The following is a 20,286-nucleotide window of genomic DNA, read 5'->3' on the forward strand; positions in this document are numbered from 1 at the left end:
CCTGCAGGTCACAGCTTTTCAGGTGCACATCCAGTTATTTTTTTACATGAGTGAAGGGTTTCTACCTCTACCAACCTCTCAGGCAGTGAGTTCCAGGCCCCCACCGCCCTCTGGGTGAAAATATTTTCCTCATTTTCGCTCTAATCCTTCTACCAATCACTTTAAATCTATGCCCCCTGGTTATTGATCCCTCTGCTCAGGGAAATAGGTCCTTCTGATCCACTCTACCTAGGCCCTGCATAATTTTGTACACCTCAATCAAATCATCCCTCAGCCTCCTCTGTTCCAGGGAAAGCAACCACAGACTATCCAATCTGTCATCACAGCTAAAATTCTCCAGTCCTGGCAACATCCTCGTAAATCTCCTCTGCACCCTCTCTCGTGCAATTGCATCCTTCCTGTAATGTGGTGACCGGAACTGTGCGCAGTACTCAAGCTGTGGCCGAACTAGTGTTTTATACAGTTCCAGCATAACATCCCTGCTTTTATGTTCCATGCCTCAGCTAATAAAGGAAAGCATTCCATCTGCCTTCTTAACCACCTTATCTACCTGTCCTGCTACCATGTCTAACGAAGCTAGTTGATTTTTTTGAGGAGCTAATTAATGTGGTAGATTAGGAGTGTCAATGGATGTTATTTATATGAACTTCCAGATGACATTCGACAAGGTTCCACATAAGAGTCTGTTCACAAAATCGAGAGTGCATGGAATTGGAGGCAATCTATTGACTTGGACAGGGAATTGGTTATGAGGTAGGAGACAGAGAGTGGGGATAATGGGTATGGACTCAAATCAGCAGGATGTGACTAGTGGTGTCCCCAGGGATCTGTACTGGGGCCTCAGCTTTTCACTATGTTCATAAATGACTTGGATGAAGGAATAGAGAGCCGTGTATCCAAGCTCGCTGACGACAGTAAGTTAGGAAGCACAATAAATATTGTAGATGGGAGCAGATAGTTGCAAAGGGACGTTGAAAGATTAAATGAATGGGCAAAACTGCGGCAGATGGAGTTCAATGTGGGAAAGTGTGAGGTCATCCACTTTCGACCGAAGAAAGATAGATCAGGGTATCTAAATACTGAGATGTTCACAACTGTGGAAGAGCAGAGAGATTGTGGGGTCCAAGTCCAGAAATCAGTAAATGCTAATGGACAGGTACAACAAAATAATCGAAAAGCTAATGGAACGTTGGCCTTTATTTCAGGGGGTGGAAAACAAAAGGGTGGAATTTATGTTCCAGCTGTGCTGAGCTCTGGTTAGACCCCATCTCGAGACTCCATTCAGTTCTGGGCAGCGCACCTCAGGAAGGATATATGGGCCTTGGAGGGGGTACAGCACAGATTCACCAGAATGATACCCGGGCTAAAAAGGTTAAGTTACGAGGACAGACTGCACAGACTAGGCTTGCATTCCCTGAAGTATAGAAGATTAAAGGCTGATCTCATTAAGGTGTTTAAGATGATTGAAGGATTTGATGGGGTAGATGGGGAGAAACTATTTCCTCTGGTGGGGGAGTCCAGAAGAAATGGGCATAACCTTAAAATTTGTGGTAGTCCGTTCAAGGGTGATGTCAGAAAGCATTTCTTCACACAAAGGGCAGTGGAAATCTGGAACCCTCTCCTCCAAAAAGCTGTTGACGCTGGGGTGAGTGGAAAATTTCAAAACTGAGATTGATAGATCTTTGCTCGGTCAGGGTATGAATGGTTACAAATCCAAGGGGGGAAATGGAGGTTAGATACAAGTCAGCCCTGATCTAATTGAATGGAGGAAAAGGTTTAACGGGCTGAATGGCCGATTTCTGTTCGAATGGAAACGTAAAATTATAATTAAAAGATGATTCTCTGGTCCTCACTCCATGGGCTGCATGTGTGCCCCGCCCCGCCGCGTTTGTGTGAACACATGAAACAAGAGCCTGGCGGACGGGAGCTTCATCCACCCGCCCCAGGCCGCACCAGAGGACTGAACGGGGCTAAAAACGAGCAGGAATCAAGCGGGACTGATCTCCGCGGACTTCCCCACCTCGACCGTCCCTGTTAGTCACTAAATCAGGGCGGTGAAAGATGAAAACTGGCCTCACTGTGTTTGTATCACAGAGATGAGGGGATTGGGCAGAACACCAGACCAACACCTTGTGATGATGGAAAGTCTTCTCATTATTTAATGAATTTAACAATTCCAGTCAAGGGATATTTCACCACATTCTTCAACTCCTCTCTGAATTTAGTCTGGGTCACGGCATAAATACACGTGTTGGTGCAGCAACTCAGGAGCTGGAGCATAAATCCCAGTTCTTGTACAAATTCAGAAAGAGACACAGGAATAAAGTCTAACAGATACAATCGGTTCCATACAAAATACAACAGAAACACCGCCCATAACAGGATAAAATTCCCCGATATAACAAACAGTAAAATGATGGATTTCCTTCTCTTCTCCATCTCTGGGTCACTGGGACTCTCCCCACTGCTGTGGGCCCGGAGTCTCCTGCGGACTCTGCTCGACACTAAAATGTGTCTGACGGTTAAAGCATTGAGGAGCAGAATCAGAACAAATGGAACAAATGGGGTTACAATATAATGAAGGAATACAATTACTGTCCACACCTGTGAATAACGAACATCCAATGATACAAAACAAAACCAGGGAGAATTACTCATCCAATATTCACCTCCAAGCATAAAGTACCAGAAAGTGTTCTTCACACAGAACAGCACACTCACTGTTCCCAGAACCACAGCCGCCGTTTTCTCGGTGCAATATTTTGTTTTCAGCTTCTGGCAACAAATCGCCACAAATCGATCAAAGGTGAAAGTGACTGTGAACCAGACTGAACAGTCTGTGGCTGCGTAAAGCAGGACGGCGTGGATATTACACACTTTAAAGTCCCATATGAACTGAAACTGAGTCCAATAAAGAATATGAATTTGCCTGAATATCAGATCAGTGATAACGACCAGTAGATCCGCCGCTGCCATGGACACCAGGTAACGGGTGACACATTTGGAGAGACCGCACCTTCCTCCAGACAGGATCACAATCGTCACTAAGTTCACTGTAAGGAAGAGAAAAACAGGGAATTGTACTTCAGACTGAGAGTAAAACCAGCAGCCTGGTCGCTCATCCCTGGGAACATTCTACTAAATCTCCTCTGCACCCTCTCCAAAGCCTTGAAATACTTCCTAAAGTGTGATGCCCAGAATTGGAGACAATTGGACAGCTGAGGCCTGACCAGAGATTTATAACCAGTGGTTAGTCCACTCTTGGAGTGTTGTGCACAGTTGTGATCTCCATTAATAACAAGGGTTTCGAGGCACTGGACTGAGTTCAAAACAGATTTACAATGATAATACCAGAACTGAGAGGATATACTTATCAGGAGAGGCTGAACAGGCTGGGACTCTTTTCTCTCCTTTTTTTCACTTGTGGTGTAGTGGGGGGACAAAACTAGTGGTCATAAATATAAGATAATGACCAACAAATCCAATAAGCAGTTCAGGAGAGACTGAGTTACCCAGGGACTGGTTAGAATGTAGAGCTCGCTACCACAAGGAATAGTTGAGGCGAATAGAATAGATGCATTTAAGGGGAAGTTAACTAAGTACAAGAGGGAGAAAGGAATGGAAGGATATGCTGATAGGGTGAGATGAAGTAGAATGGGAGGAGGCTCGTGTGGAGCATAAACACCGGCATAGACCAGTTGGGCCGAATGGCCTGTTTGTGAGCTGTAAATTCTATGTAATTCTATGTAACCCGAGTTTAGGAATTTTTAAATTGAGGCTTCGCTCGACCGGGAGCCAATGCAGGTCAGCAAGCAGAGGGGTGATGGGTGAACGGGACTTGGTGCGAGTTTGGATGTGGGCAGCAGAGTTTTGGATGAGCTCAAGTTAATAGTCGAGTCCGGAGGTAACAAAACCATGGGTCAGGATTTCAGCAGTAGATGGGCTGAGGCAGGGGCGGAGACGGGCAATGTTCGGGAGGTGGAAGTCGGCGATCTTGGTGATGGAGAGGATATGGGGTCAGAAGCTCAGCTCAGGGTCAAATAGAACGCCTACTGGTCCGGTTCAGCCTCAGACTGTGACCAGGGAACTGGATGAAATCAGGAGCGAATGAACGGAATTTTTGATGGGGTTCGAAGACAATGGCTTCAGTCTTTCTAATGGACGAAACTTCTGCTCATCCAGGACTGGACGTTGGATTCGCAGTGAAGGGGTCGAGAGAGGCGGTGGTGAGAAACAGCTGGGTATCAGTTCCATGTGGAATCTGACTTTGTGTTTTCGATGTTGTCACCGAGGGGAAGCTTGAATATGTGACATAGGAGGAGGTCAAGGATTGTTCCTTGTGAGACACCAGAGATGACGGTGCGGCGGCGGTAAGACAAATCATTGCAGGAGATTCCCTAGCTAATCCTGAATTGATAGGAATGGAAGCAGGCGAGGGCAGTCCCACCCAGTTGGACAACGGACGAGAGGCGTTGGAGGTGGCTGGTGCGGACACCCGTGTCAAAGGCTGCAGACAGGCCAAGAAGGAAGAGGAGGGATAGTTTTCCACGGTCAGGCACATGGGATGTCATTTGTGACTTTGATTCGGGCCGTCTCAGTGCTGTTACAGCGGTGGAAACCTGATTGGAGAGGTTGCTGATGCATTTGCAGGAAAGATGGGCACAGATTTTGGAAACGACAACACGTTCAAGGAGAGGAAAGGGAGCGTGGAGATGGGGGCAGTAATTTACAAGGACCGAGAGGTCATGGATTTTTTTTGAGGATGGGGTGATGACGGCAGATTTGAAGAGGAGACGAGAGAGAACCGTGAATGAAAGGGTTAAATTTGCCCCTTTGGACATTACATTTGGACATTGTAGGTTTAAACTGCAAAGGCAGCAATGTGCAGAAACTTTGAGAAGCTTCGGTTTTCAACAACAATTGATCTGAATGAAAGCAACGATCAGGAGAAGCTTCGAAAAGCTTCAAACTGGCTTTTGATTCTCAAAACAACTGATAAGAACCTGAACAGATAACAACTTGGAAAAAACAATGCTGAAACAGTTAGAAACCCTTGGGAAAGACAATTCAAGTTACTTGTTCACAGGTAACAGGAGTTTTAAGGTCTGCTGGTTATAGTTAATGACACTGATCTGTGGAAACCAGCGCTGACAGTCAGATCACCAATACACTCTGAAATATTGGACAATATCCAAGAATGATTCAGCTCCAGGCAGCTGTTTTACTCTATGAACACATATTTCTGATCCGATACTAGGGTTCAGTGCAGAGAGCAGACGGCAAACTGTTCAATAAAGAGAATCGTCCACCAACATTCCTTGTGGACGAGACTCAAATAACAGGCAAATCCTAAAAAATGACCATCAGTTGAAGAAAGTTATGAAAAGGAAATGGTGTTCATCGAACTGGGGCAGTGAATCGGGAACTGTTCACATGTTACATGAAGGAAACAAGGTGCATTACCAGACACTGAACAAGAGGATTACACTGAATACAATTAATAACCGGGTCAAAAGGACAAGGACAGTAAATACAGTTAAACATGGTTTACAGAATTAATTGCTGAAATAATGACTTACCAGGAACACCAACAGCAGCGAGGAGCGGATAGTAAATCTTTTGTACATCATGAAATGCCCACAGAATCCGAAGCTCAGTTGGAACATACCAGAACATGATATCATTATCTGTGCGATCCAATGATAACTGTTTGTACTGGAGGCCAAGCTGCATCAAACACTCTGCTGTGACGCCTTGAAAACAGTCCGTATTTGTGGCCTGAGGGAACTCTCCAGTGAGACAATTAAACGACACATTGACATTAATTAAGGTCAGTAAACAAACAAGTCGGGTTAATCCCTTAACACCATCACTCCATATTGAAAATAACAGGTAAACAAGCATTTTACTGATGTGAAGTGAAGCTACCAAAAGGTCTGAATATTACTTAAAGAAAATGATGTAAAAAAAGAAAATAAGAATCCCGCAGTCTTACAGTGCTGATGTGAAGAGAGAGCAGCTTCACTGACAGAGTTCAGATTATTTCTGTGAATTCAGCCGGCAATTTCAGAATTTTTCAAATACGTTTTCTGGGGTGGAGTTCACAAAAGTGCAAAAGAAAACAAGGATAGATTGAAGCAGATAAAGTAATGGTCAGTGAGGATACATGGGGGCTGATAATATGGTGGTCAGTAAGGATACATTGGGGCTGATAATATAATGGTCAGTAAGGATACATGGGGGCTGATAATACAATGGTCAGTAAGGATACACGGGGGCTGATAAAACAATGGTCAGTAAGGATACATGGGGGCTGATAATACAATGGTCAGTAAGGATACATGGGGGCTGATAATTCAATGGTCAGTAAGGATACACGGGGTCTGATAATACAATGGTCAGTGAGAACACATTTGGTGTGATAATGCAATGTCCTTTACGGATACATGTGGGTGACAACTGAATGTTTTGTAAGGATTCTTGAATGCAGGTAATGCAATGATCAGTAAGGAAACACGGGGTTTGCTCATGCAACGGTCAGAAAGAACATAGTTGTGTGATAATGTAATGGTCAGTAAGAACATAGCGGAATGATAATGCAGTAGTCAGTAAGAATACCTGGGGTTTATCCGACAATGGTCAGTAAGGATACGTGGGGTATGATACTGCCATGGTCAGCAACTGGAAATGGGGCAGATAAAATACTGGTCACTAATAATGTGAAGGCGTGATAATACAACGGTCAGTACGGATACTTGAGATGTGATAATGCAATGGTCGATAAGGATACTTGGATGCAGATGATACAATGGTCAATTATGATACATGGGGGTTATAATACAATGGGCAGTAAGGATAGTTGGGGGCTGATAATGTAATGGTCAGTAAGGAGAGATGGGATTGATAATACAATGGTCAGTAATTATACATGGGGTGTGATAATGCAATGGCAGTATGGGTACATCGGTGGTAATAATACAATGATCAGTAAAAATACACGGGGGTGATAATACAATATTCATTAAGGAAACATGGGGCCGTTAATTCAACAGTCGGTTAGAATACATGGGATCTGCCATTTACATGCTCATTTAGGATATTTTACGCAAATAATGCAATGGTCAGTAAGGATACATGGGGGCTGATAATAGATTGTTCTGTAAGAACACATGGTGGTGGTAACACAATGGTCAGTAAAGATACTTGGACACAGATATTACAATTGACAGTGCGAATACATGTGAGTGATAATGCAATGGTCAGTAAGAATACATGACTGTTCATTATACGATGGTCAGTCAGGATACATGGGATTGATAATACAATGGTCAGTAAGGATACATGGGATTGATAATACAATGGTCAGTAAGTATAAATGGGGGTGATCAGAGAATGGTCAGCAAGGACACATATTGTGTGATAATGCAATGGTCAGTAGGAATACTTATGGTCGGATAATACAATGGTCAGTAAGAGTACCTGGGATGTGTCAGTGCAATGGTCACTAAAGATACTTGGATGCAGATAATACAGTTGTCAGTGAGAATATATGTGGGAGAAAATAAAATGGTCAGTAAGAATATAAACAATTGTCAGTAAGGATACATGTGGTGTGCTGATACAATGCTGAGTAAGGATACATGTGGAAGATAATGTAATGGTCAGTAAGAAGATATGACGGTGGTAATGCAACAGTCAGTCAGAATATATGGGAGCGATAATACAACGGACAGTAAGAATACATGGGAGTGGTAATAGAATGGACAGTAAGTAAAGATGGGGGCTGATAATACAATGACCAGTAAGTATGAATGGGTGCCGATAATATAGTGGTCAGTGAGTATACATGGGGCTGATAATACAATGGTCTGGAAGGAGACATGGGGGCTGATAATGCAATGGTCAGGAAGGAGACATGGGGGCTGATAATGCAATGGCCAGGAAGGAGACATGCGGGCTGATGATACAATGATCAGTAAGGATACATGGGGAGTGATAATAGAATGGTCAGCAATATACATGGGGGCTGATAATGCAATGGCCAGTAAGTATACATGGGGGCTGATAATAGAATCGTCAGTAAGCAGACACGGAGGCTGTTAATACAATGGTCATAAGTATACACGGCGGCTGATAATAGAATGGTCACTAATATACATGGGGGCTGATAATATAATGGCCAGTAAGTATACACGGGGGCTGATAATACAATGGCCAGTAAGTATACAGGGGGTATGATAATACAATGGCCAGTAAGTATACAGGGGCTGATAAGACAATGGTCAGTAAGTATACAGGGGCTGATAATACAATGGACAGTAAGTGTACAGGGGCTGATAATACAATGGTTAGTAAGGATAAATGGGGGCTGACAATACAATGGTCATTAAGCACACATGGGAGTGATAATATAATGGTCAGTAAGGATACATGAAGGATGATAATACAATGGTCATTAAGTATACATGTGAGTGATAATAGAATGGTCAGTAAGTATACACGGCGGCGGATAATACAATGGTCTGTAAGTGTACACGTGGACTGATAATACAATGATCAGTAAGGACACATGGGCACTGATAATACAATGGTCAGTAAGGACACATGGGGTCTGATAATATAATGGTCAGTAAGGATACATGGATGCTGATAATACAATGGTCAGTAAGGATACATGGGGGCTGATAATACAATGGTCAGTAAGGATACATGGATGCTCATAATACAATGGTCAGTAAGGATACATGTGGGCTGATAATACAATGGTCAGTAAGTATAAATGGGGACTAATAATACAATGGTCAGTAAGGACACACGGGGGCTGATAATACAATGGTCAGTAAGGATACATGGGGGCTGATAATACAATGGTCATTAAGGACAGATGGGGACTGATAATACAATGGTCAGTAAGGATACATGGGGACTGATAATACAATGGTCAGTAAGGACACATGGGGTCTGATATTACAATGGTCAGGATGCACACATGAGGCAGATCTTGCTAGAAATCGCTCGGAGCGTCGAATCAACGGTCACCGCCGCTCCTTCGATTTAAATTAACTAAATTACTGACGGCGGGCTTTTCTGCGTCGAATTGTTTGAATTGGACCATGAATCCAATCCTGCTCTGTCCCCCGAGCCTCTGAGCAGCGTTGGTTGCCGCGGCTGGAAATGTCTGAGAGGAGAAGACACGCCCACAAAATCTGTCAGGAAGTGAAGTCACGCCCACAGCTCCAGCCTTCATTGCTCAAAGAGGTGAGCAGACTTTTCATTGAAAGTTAGTGTTCTGCATGTAATTGTAAATTAAAAAAATAATCTTTTTATAAAAAGCCGAACTTAAATGAACCGTTTATAAAAAGCAGTGGAATCTTAAATAAACAGTCTTTAAAAAGGAGTGTAAAATAAAATGAACTGTTTTTGAAAAGGCTGTTTTTACACTGAGAAAAATGATGGAACAGCAAAAGATGAATGAGAAGAGGTGAAACAAATGTTGTGATGAAGACCTCTACACACTCCTCAATGAGGTTGAGGTGAGGCTTCGGCGGCTTCTGGGGAACGGAAGTTTCGGGCGGCACAGAAAGTTAGCGTGTTGGTGTGGAAGGAGGTGGCACAGGTTCTGAGCACGAACAGCACCGTGTCACGGAGAGCGGAACAGGGCCGCAAAAAATCAATGATTTAATGCAGTCGGCCAGGATATATGGAGAGTTTTAGAAATTCAAAAGTTCAGATTTAAATGTGCTGAGTTTAACGAATGCATAAACACAGGTTGTTTCTGGGTGGTGTGGTCAAGGTTCAATCTAATGGCAACTGGTCGTAAAACTCAGTTGCCATTGTGGACGGGCCTCACTAAATGCTTTTCGAGATCTTTTATCCCTACTCCAGAGATTTGAGGTGTTACAATTAGTGAATTAGACCCTGTCTCCAAACCCCCAACTTATCTCTCTCACACAAACAAGCACAAACTGATTTTTATTGTTTAATGTCTTTTGGTGAGAGGTCGAAGACCGGCGGCGGTTCAGCCTTTATGAGGGAGATGACCGAGCATGAAGAAAGGGCCACTCAGCTGCAGGGCAACAATTCCAGTTTAGTGCCTGGTGTCCGATCAGACACTGGAGCGAGGAAAGGTGAGTTTGACATTCCTCTATTGGCCAGCTGCATGTTTAAAACCTGCGTGTTGTCTGAAGGATGGGAAAAGGAGATTCGAGTCTGACCATGCTCGTGCAGCGTGTGGGCGTCTGTGATGTGACCGATGAACATGCTTCACCAGTGGAACATTTTGTTCTTCCTTCCCACAGGTTCACAGCCGTCTGAGGACACTCGGGCTGCAGAAGGTGGTGAGTCGGCGGCGGCAGAGGGTGATGGTGTTTGTGCTGCAGAGGGTGATGGTGTTTGGGCTGCAGAGGGTGATGGTGTTTGCACTGCAGAGTGTGATGGTGTTTCAGCTCCTGACCCCACCTGCCACCCTCAGGGTGTTGATGTGGGGGGAGCGCTTGACCATGAGGAGCCTCACCTCACCGCCTCTCCAACTCCAGGCCCCTCTGGCTCTGTGCGAGACACACACAATCCCCCTCTCACAGGCAGCCGCCAGCTGAGTCCGACCTGTCGGGGTGTGAGGAACCGTTGGTAGTTGGGGTAGATGCACCCCAGTCCCCCGTGAGGCGAAGTAGACGTCATCCCCATCCCCCTCCTCCCCCCCCCCCCCCATGTAGATGATGAATTGGGAGAGGACATCAACGGTCAACAAGTGAGACGATTGACGGCTGATGAGAGCGACAAGTACCGTGACTGTTACGTCTCCATGAGACAGGAGATGAAGGATGCTGGACAGAACATTAGCGCCAAGCTGGCCCAGACTGGACAGAACATTCGCGCCAAGCTGGCCCATACTGGACAGAACATTGCCCAGCTGGCCCAGACTGGACAGGACATTGCCCAGCTGGCCCATCTTGGACAGAACATTGCCAAGCTGGCCCATACTGGACAGAACTTTGTCCAGCTGCCCCATACTGGACAGAACATTGCCCAGCTGGCCCAGACTGGACAGAACATTGCCCAGCTGGCCCATACTGGACAGAACATTGCCCAGCTGGCCTATACTGGACAGAACATTGCCCAGCTGACCCATACTGGACAGAACATTGCCCAGCTGGCCCATACTGGACAGAAAATTAGTGCCAAGCTGGCCCATACTGGACAGAACATTAGCGCCAAGCTGGCCCATACTGGACAGAACATTGCCCAGATGGCCCATACTGGACAGAACATTGCCCAGCTGGCCCAGACTGGAGAGGACATTGCCCAGCTGGCCCATATTGGACGGAACATTGCCAAGCTGGCCCACACTGGTCAGAACTTTGTCCAACTGCCCCATACGGGACAGAACATTGCCCAGCTGGCCCATACTGGACAGAACATTGCCCAGCTGACCCATATTGGGCAGAACCTTGGCCAGCTGGTCCATACTAGACAGAACATTGCCCAGCTGGCCCATACTCGACAGAACATTGCCCAGCTGGCCCACACTGGACAGAACATTGCCCAGCTGACAAATATTCACCAGGCTCTCGTACATTTCATGGAGTTGAATGCGAGCACGGCTGTGCTGCACCTGAAGCCCGTGACACCCCCCGTGCCACCTCCTGCCGCAGACAGATTGCAGGCCCAAGAGCCAGGAGCTATTCCTGCACCTAACGCTGCTTTTACTCATGTCCCCGTGGAACAGCAGCACCCCAGCTCCGAACTCCCTGATTACAGCCATTTTGTAAGACACAGATTTCGTGCCCTTGGCTCAAGAGGGGCTCGATCACAGGGAGGGATGGGGGCCTGGAGGAAATAGGATGCTCCTCGAGGACAGAGTTCACCTCCTCTTGTTCAGAGTGTCACAGCGACCCTCGAGCATGCCGCAAGGGGGCGTCTGTAAATCTTATTGCTGTTTGTTCGGTTGATGTTTTGGTTGTTTGTTTTTATTCGCTTGTTGATATTTTGTCATGTGATGAATCTCTTCTGATTGTTTGTGTGATAATTTTTGTTGCTGCTGCTGCTGCCCTTCAAACTTAATCAGAAGTCATTTGTAATTGTTCGAAGATTTTCTGAATATAAACCATGTTAACATCACAAATGCTTTCAAACAACAAAATTAATAAGTTAACCTAATTTTTATTTAAAGTTTTGCACTACACACCTCAATGTTCACAATAAAGTTTTGCAACAACTAAATACCTCAAAATGTTAATGTAAAGTTTTGCACTAATGTTTTGATGCTGCAATTAAGGCTCACTGTTTCACTTTCAATCTTGCTTGTCCTGTTATCTGCTTTCCTGGGAGGGGGCGGGGAGGCAATTACCCATTTTCATCGATGTCAAAAAGCATCAGCCACTGGGTGCTCTCCCGCTGCCCTGTCTCCTGCAGCCACGGTTTCCCCGGGGGTGGGGATGGGGAAACCAACAATGGCCCCAGCAACATCCGGGTTGTCATCCTGCATCTCATCCATTCCCAGAGGCATCTCGTCTTCCTGGTCAAAGGTCAGTCCTTCCCGCAGTGTAAAGTTGTGCAATGCGCATCAGACAACCACAACCCTGGACATCTTGAGAGGTGAGTACGGCAAAGTTCCCCCGACCTGTCCAAGTATCGAAAGCGTGATTTCAGCTCCACCGATTCTCCTCTCCATGACTTGGCGTGAGCACACGTGGGCACGGTTGTTCCTCTCCTGAGCTGCACTATTGGTCCTGCGGTCGGGTGTCATCAGCCACGGCTTCAGCGGTTAGCCCTTGTCACCTGATATCCATCCAGATCCATGCTGCTCTCCGGTGAAGGTATCATTGCAAGTCTGAGTGGCGAAGGACGAAGGCATCATGGGCACTTCCCTTGTGATCTGTATTTACATTCATGATCCACAGGTCGGCATCGCAAAGGATCCTCACATTTAACCAATTTGTGGTTGTCTGATGCGCATTGCACAACTTTACACTGCGGGAAGGACTGACCTTTGACCAGGAAGACGAGATGCCGCTGGGAATGGACCCTTCCTGTTGATTTAAGTGACAGGTGCCTCATTGGGTGCCTTCCATGTCACATGGAATCCGTCGACAGCCCCCTGCAATCTGGGAATCCAGCGATCCTGTGGAACGCGGTAAACCTTTCCCTTTGAGAATCCAGCGATCCTGTGGAACGCGGTACACCTCTCCCTTTGGGGAATCCAGCGATCCAGCAGAACGCCGTAGACCTCTCCCTTTGGGGAATCCAGCGATCCTGTGGAACGCGGTTGATCTCTCCCTTTGGGGAATCCAGCGATCCTGTGGAACGCGGTACACCTCTCCCTTTGGGGAATCCAGCGATCCTGTAGAACGCCGTAGACCTCTCCCTTTGGGGAATCCAGCGATCCTGTGGAACACGGTTGATCTCTCCCTTTGGGGAATCCAGCGATCGTGTGGAACGCGGTAGACATCTCCCATTGGGGAATCCAGCGATCCTGTGGATCACGGTCGACCTCTCCCTTTACTGCGCTGGGGACATGTCAAGTTTGATCAACTGGGAAACCGCGCGGAATATCGCGCCTGTGACCTCATGAATCCACTCTCGCAGGCCTCTGGGTGATTGTGTATCTGTGACCTGATGAATACAGACTCCCGCAGGGCTCTGGATAATGGTGTGTCTGCGACCTGATGAATTCAGACTCTCACAGGGCTCTGGGTAATGGTGTGTCTGTGACCTGATGAATTCAGACTCCCGCGGGGCTCTGGGTAATGGTGTGTCTGTGACCTGATGAATTCAGACTCTCACAGGGCTCTGGGTAATGGTGTGTCTGTGACCTGATGAATTCAGACTCTCACAGGGCTCTGGGTAATGGTGTGTCTGTGACCTGATGAATTCAGACTCCCGCGGGGCTCTGGGTAATGGTGTGTCTGTGACCTGATGAATTCAGACTCTCACAGGGCTCTGGGTAATGGTGTGTCTGTGACCTGATGAATTCAGACTCTCACAGGGCTCTGGGTAATGGTGTATCTGTGACCTGATGAATTCAGACTCTCACAGGGCTCTGGGTAATGGTGTGTCTATGACCTGATGAATTCAGACTCTCACAGGGCTCTGGGTAATGGTGTGTCTGTGACCTGATGAATTTAGACTCTCACAGGGCTCTGGGTAATGATGTGTCTATGACCTAATGAATTCAGACTCTCACAGGGCTCTGGGTAATGGTGTGTCTGTGACCTGATGAATTCAGACTCTCACAGGGCTCTGGGTGATGTTGTGTCTGTGACCTGATGAATTCAGACTCTCACAGGGCTCTGGGAGATGGTGTATCCGTGACCTGATGAATTCAGACTCTCACATAGCTCTGGGTGATGTTGCACATGTCACCAGGGCCTGACTGAAATGACCCACATGCCACTGACGAGGCCCTGCAGGAAGTAGAAGGTGGCTGAAGGTCCTCTTGTAATATCTCACAGAGGCGGCCGATTGCCTCCTTACTGAAACGAAGTCTTCACACAGATATCTCTTCCGATAATAATGTGCTTTCAAAAGGCTTTTGATAAAGTGCCGCATGGTAGGCTTATCATCAGGATTGCGGCCCCTGGAATAAAGAGAGCAGTAGCAACATGGATACAGAATTGACTAAGGGACAGGAAAGAGAGATAACTGGTGAATGGTTGTTTTTCACACTGGAAGGAGGTGTCCAATGGCGTTCCCCAGGGGTCGGTGCTGGGACCACTGCTTTTCTTGATATATATTAATGACTTGGACTTGGAAGTCCAGGGCACAATTTGTAAATTTGCAGGTAACACAAAACTTGAAGGAGTCGTAAAGAGTGCGGAGGATAGTGATAGACTTCAAGGGAATATGGACTGGCTGGTGGAATGGGCGGATACATGGCAGGTGAAATTTAACGCAGAATAATACGAAGTCATACATTTTGGTCGGAAGAATGAGATGAGGCAATATAACTTAGAGGCCAAAAGTCTAAAGGGGGTGCAGGAGCAGAGAGATCTGGGGGTGTATGCGCACAAATCGTTGAAGGTGGCAGGGCAGGTTGAGAAAGTGGTTAAAAAAGCATACGGGATCTTTGGCTTTTTTAATCGAGGCACGGAGTACAAAAGTATGGAAGTCATGACAAAGCTTTATAAAACACTGGTTCGGCCTCAACTGGAGTATTGTGTCCAGTTCTGGGCACCGCACTTTAGGAAAGATGTGAAGGCCTTCGAGAGGGTGCAGAAGAGATTTATTAGAATGATTCCAGTGATGAGGGTATTTAGTTACGTGGATAGACTGGAGAAGCTGGGGTTGTTCTCCTTGGAACAGAGACGGTTGAGGGGAGATTCGATGGAGATCATCAAAATCATGAAAGTTCTGGACAGAGTGGATAGAGAGAAACTGTTCCCATTTGCGGAAGGGACAAGAACCAGAGGACATCGATTTAAGGTGATTGGCAGAAGAACCAAAGGTGACATTAGGAAAATGCACTGCCCGAGGGGGTGGTGGCGGCAGATTCAATCATGGCTTTCAAAACGGAACAGGATATGTACTTGAAAGGAAAAAAATATCAGGGCTGCGGGGATTGGGATGAGCTGGAATGCTCTTGCATGGAGCCGGCACGGACCGAATGGCCGAATCGCCTCCTTCCGTGCTGTCTCCTTTCCATGTTTCTCTCATTCAAATGGAAGAGGAGTGACAATGAGCAGTATCAAAATGGAGCAACTACCAGGAGTGGGGTTCGAACCCACGCGGGTATAAACCCATTGGATCTTAAGTCCAACGCCTTAACCACTCGGCCATCCTGGTCTCTTCACAGTTTGGTGTGGTGTGTAATATTCTTGAGTCTCACTGCTTCATTTTCATTGTCAGTCAAAGTCCAGGATGAAATGATGTGTGGAGCGGGGAATGTGTGACAGAGAGAAACTCTGAGAAGCGTTGAAGAAGTGACACACACGCTCAGACACATGACACACACACATACAGCCAGGTACACCTCTATGTGTGAGTGTGTGATGTGTCTGAAAGTTTGTTGAACTTTCCACGGGCCACTGTTGAAAGACGACTCACTGTTCACATTTCCATCTCTCTGTTAGTTAAGATCCAGAATAAAGTGATGTGAGGTGCGAGGAAAAGAGTGATAAAGAGAGACACTCAGAAAGAGAGAGAGACACTGGGACAGAAAGAGACTCTCTCGGTCTGTCTGAGTCTGTGTCAGTCTCTCTCCCTCCATCTGTCCAATACCCGCAGATTTGAGAATCACAGGGTCAAAGAAGGAAACAGATTGGAACACATTGAGCCTGTGTCCTGTTTCAAAACCGACTCCCAGGAAAACGGCTCCGGTAGAATCGTTAAATGGTCAAAGTTTTTCCGGCGAGTTTGACCTCCTCCCTGAGATGGGGAGACACGGGGACGTGGGGCGATTAAAAGGCTTCAGAAAAATCATTTCGAATTGGATATTCTCCATCGTGGTGAGATATCCCTCCTTATCCAGGGATTTAGCTCCCCGACGGGGAGGGAACATTTTTAAGAGGCCGACTACAATTTTTAATCCTTTGCCTCGCTTCTTCTTCAAAAACGACAGAGAGAAATAGAGCAGAAAAAGAATGAAACAGGTGATTATCATTTTCAGAATATTATTGAGCGGCGACTGTTTGGGGACTGAATTCTTGGGGCCCGTCTGTTGCAGAGCACAAATGTGTTCCGAACTGTTTCCTTCTTGGACCCTGTGATTCTCAGAGAGAGACAGAGGGAGAGAGAGAGAGAGAGAAAGGGGGAGAGAGAGAGACAGAGAGAGAGAGACAAAGACTGATCCTGAGAGATTTAACGATTAAGCCTCTGTTTGCAATGTACCTGTATGTGTGTGTCTCACTTTTTCTAACGTTTTCTGAGTGAGTCTCTGTTTCTCTGTCTTTCTCTCTCTGTCACTCTCTCCCGCTCTCCCCACATCACTTTATTCTCGACCTTGACGAACAGAAAGATGGAAATGTGAAAGGTGAGTTTTCTTTTAACAGTGGCCCGTGGAAACCAGGGTTCAATTTCCCGTCTGGGAGGTTACAGTTTTATTGCCTTTAAAAGCTTCACTTTCATTCCTCTTGCAATTTATCTCCAAGAGGAGGTTTACCAGAAAGATCCCACATACAACAATGAAATGGATGGCCAGTTAATCTGCGTTTTGGTGGTGTTAGTTGAGGGAGGAATGATAATTTCCTTAATAATGGATTCTAGCATTTTCATTTTAGACACACACATACACAGCCAGGTACACACGCAGACACTGATATACAAACAGATACACACACAAAGGTACACACACAGAGAGACAGACACGTACGTGTAGATTGAAAAACAGAGATGAAAGGTCATCAAATAAATGGTTAAAATAGATTCACTGAACTTTCAAGCGTGTCTAACGCCATCTTGGGTGAGTGTCCATTATGGATTTGTACCGATTCCTCGGTCGTCTATATCCCCGCTTATCACGAGGGAAACCTGGGTTCAATTTTTCGACGGGGAGGTTATAAATGTGCTGCCTTTAAAAGCTTCACGTTCATTTCTCTTGCAGTTTTCTGAGTGCTTCTCTCTCGTTCTCGCTGTCACTCATTCCCCCGCTCCCAACAGTGTTTTACTCAGGACCTCTGACTCACAAAGTAGGTTAGTAAGTTTGCAGATGACACCAAGATTGGTGGCATTGTGGACAGTGAAGAAGGTTATCTAGAATTGCAACGGGATCTTGATAAATTGGGCCAGTGGGCCGATGAATGGCAGATGGAGTTTAATTTAGATAAATGTGAGGTGATGCATTTTGGTAGATCGAATCGGGCCAGGACCTACTCCGTTAATGGTAGGGCGTTGGGGAGAGTTATAGAACAAAGAGATCTAGGAGTACAGGTTCATAGCTCTTGGAAGTGGAGTCACAGGTGGATAGGGTGGTGAAGAAGGCATTCGGCATGCTTGGTTTCATTGGTCAGAACATTGAATGCAGGAGTTGGGATGTCTTGTTGAAGTTGTACAGGGCATTGGTGAGGCCACACTTGGAATACTGTGTACAGTTCTGGTCACCCTATTATAGAAAGGATATTATTAAACTAGAAAGAGTGCAGAAAAGATTTACGAGGATGCTACCGGGACTTGATGGTTGACTTATAGGGAGAGGTTAGACAGACTGGGACTTTTTTCCCTGGAGAGTAAGAGGTTAAGGGGTGATCTTATAGAAGTCTATAAAATAATGAGGGTCATAGATAAGGTAGATAGTCAAAATCTTTTCCCAAAGGTAGGGGAGTCGACAACGAGGGGGCTTAGATTTAAGGTGAGAGGGGAGAGATACAAAAGGGTCCAGAGGGGCAATTTTTTCACTCAAAGGGTGGTGAGTGTCTGGAACGAGCTGCCAGAGGCAGTAGTAGAGGCGGGTACAATTTTGTCTTTTAAAAAGCATTTGGACAGTTACATGGGTAACATGGGTATAGACGGATATGGGCCAAGTGCAGGCAATTGGGACTAGCTTAGTGGTATAAACTGGGCGACATGGACATGTTGGGCCGAAGGGCCTGTTTCCATGTTGTAACTTCTATGATTCTATGATTCTATAAAGTGATGGAAAATGACACAGAGCCGCAGAACTGGTCCAGTTATCAGCCGTCGCTCAGTGGGCAGCACTCTCGGCAGCGAGCACACAATCTGCTCAAAGAAGGCTTGTCTTTCACATTTCTATCTCTTTGTCAGTAAAGATGAAATGATGTGCGGAGCGGGGGAAAGAGTGACAGAGAGAAAGAAAGAGAGAGAGACACTCTGAAAAGCTTTGAAGAAGTGAGACACACCCAGATAGACACACAGCCATCATAGAATCTTAGAAAATTTGCGGCACAGAAGGAGGCCATTCGGCCCATCGTGTCCGCGCCATCTGAGAAATGAGCAACCCAGCCGAATCCAACTTTCCCGCATTTGGCCGGTAGCCCTGCAGGTCACGGCTCTTCAGGTGCGCATTCAGGTATTTTTAAAAATGAGTTGAGGGTTTCTGCCTCTATCACCCTCCAAGGCAGTGAGTTCCAGATCCCCACCACATTCTGGGTGAAAAAATGTTTCTACATTTCCGCTAATCCTTCTACCAATCACTTTAAATCTCTGCTGCCTTGTTATTGAAGCCTCCGCTAAGGGAAATAGGTCCTTCCTATCCACTCTATCTAGGTCCCTCATAATTTTGTACACCTCAATCAAATCACCCCTCAGCCTCCTCTGTTCCAAGGAAAACAACTCCAAACTATTCAATCTGTCTTCATAGCTAAAATGCTCTAGTCCAGGCAGCATCCTAATAAATCTCCTCTGCACCCTGTCTATTGTAATTACATCCTTCCTTTAATGTGGTGACCAGAACTGTGCTCAGTACTCAAGCTGTGGCCTAACTCGTATTTTATACAGTTCTGGCATAACCTCCCTGCTTTTATATTCTATGCCTCGGCTAATAAATTGTAAACAATTTTACAACACCAAGTTATAGTCCAGCAATTTTATTTTAAATTCACAAGCTTTCGGCTAATAAAGGAAAGTATCCCGTCTGCCTTCTTAACCACCTTATCTACCTGTCCTGCTATCTTCAGGAATCGGTGGACATGCACTTCAAAGTCCCTCAATTCCTCTACACCTTTCAGTATCCTCCCATTTATTGTGTATTCCCTTGCCTTGTTTGCTTTCCCCAATTGCATTACCTTTACACTTCCCTGGATTGAGCTCCATTTGCCACTTATCTGCCCATCTGACCAGTCCATTGATATCTTCCTGCTTTCGTTTTCCAAACTTCACTGGATACAACCATATTGCCAGAGGATTGGAGGACTGCTAATGTTGCACTGTTGTTTGAAAAGGGACCGAAAGATAGGCCAGTCATTCTCACCTCGGTGGTGGGCAAATTATCGGAATCAATTCTGAAGGACAGGATAAACTGTCATTTAAAAGGCACGGACTAATCAAGGACAGTCAGCACGGATTTGTTAAGGGGAGGTTGCGTCTGACTGACTTGAATGAATTTTTCGAGGAGGTGACAGGGAGGATCGATGAGGGTAGCGCAATTGATGTAGTCTACATGGATTTTAGCAAGGCTATTGACAAGGTCCCACATGGAAGATTGGTCAAAAAAGTAAAGGCCCATGGGTTCCAAGGGAATGTGGCAAATTGGATCCAAAATTGGCTCAGTTGCAGGGAGGAAAGGGTTAACGTCGACGGGTGTTTTTGTGACGAGAAGGCTGTTTCCAGTGGGGTGCCGCAGGGCTCCTGTATTAGGCTCTTTGCTTTTTCTGGTTTACATTAACGATTTGGGCTTAA

General features: G+C 45.9%; 1 non-coding gene and 1 pseudogene across 1 annotated transcript; one reads left to right on the forward strand and one right to left on the reverse strand.

Annotated features, from left to right (window-relative positions):
- The window catches only part of LOC137315687 (zinc finger protein 850-like), a 200,386-nt pseudogene that overhangs the window by 12,720 nt on the left and 167,380 nt on the right, over positions 1 to 20,286 (forward strand).
- On the reverse strand, positions 15,698 to 15,780 carry trnal-uaa (transfer RNA leucine (anticodon UAA)). The gene has a single exon. It is a non-coding gene; the product is annotated as a tRNA-Leu (tRNA).

This window comes from Heptranchias perlo, unplaced genomic scaffold (genome assembly GCF_035084215.1).
Source record: "Heptranchias perlo isolate sHepPer1 unplaced genomic scaffold, sHepPer1.hap1 HAP1_SCAFFOLD_56, whole genome shotgun sequence".
Taxonomy (NCBI): domain Eukaryota; kingdom Metazoa; phylum Chordata; class Chondrichthyes; order Hexanchiformes; family Hexanchidae; genus Heptranchias; species Heptranchias perlo.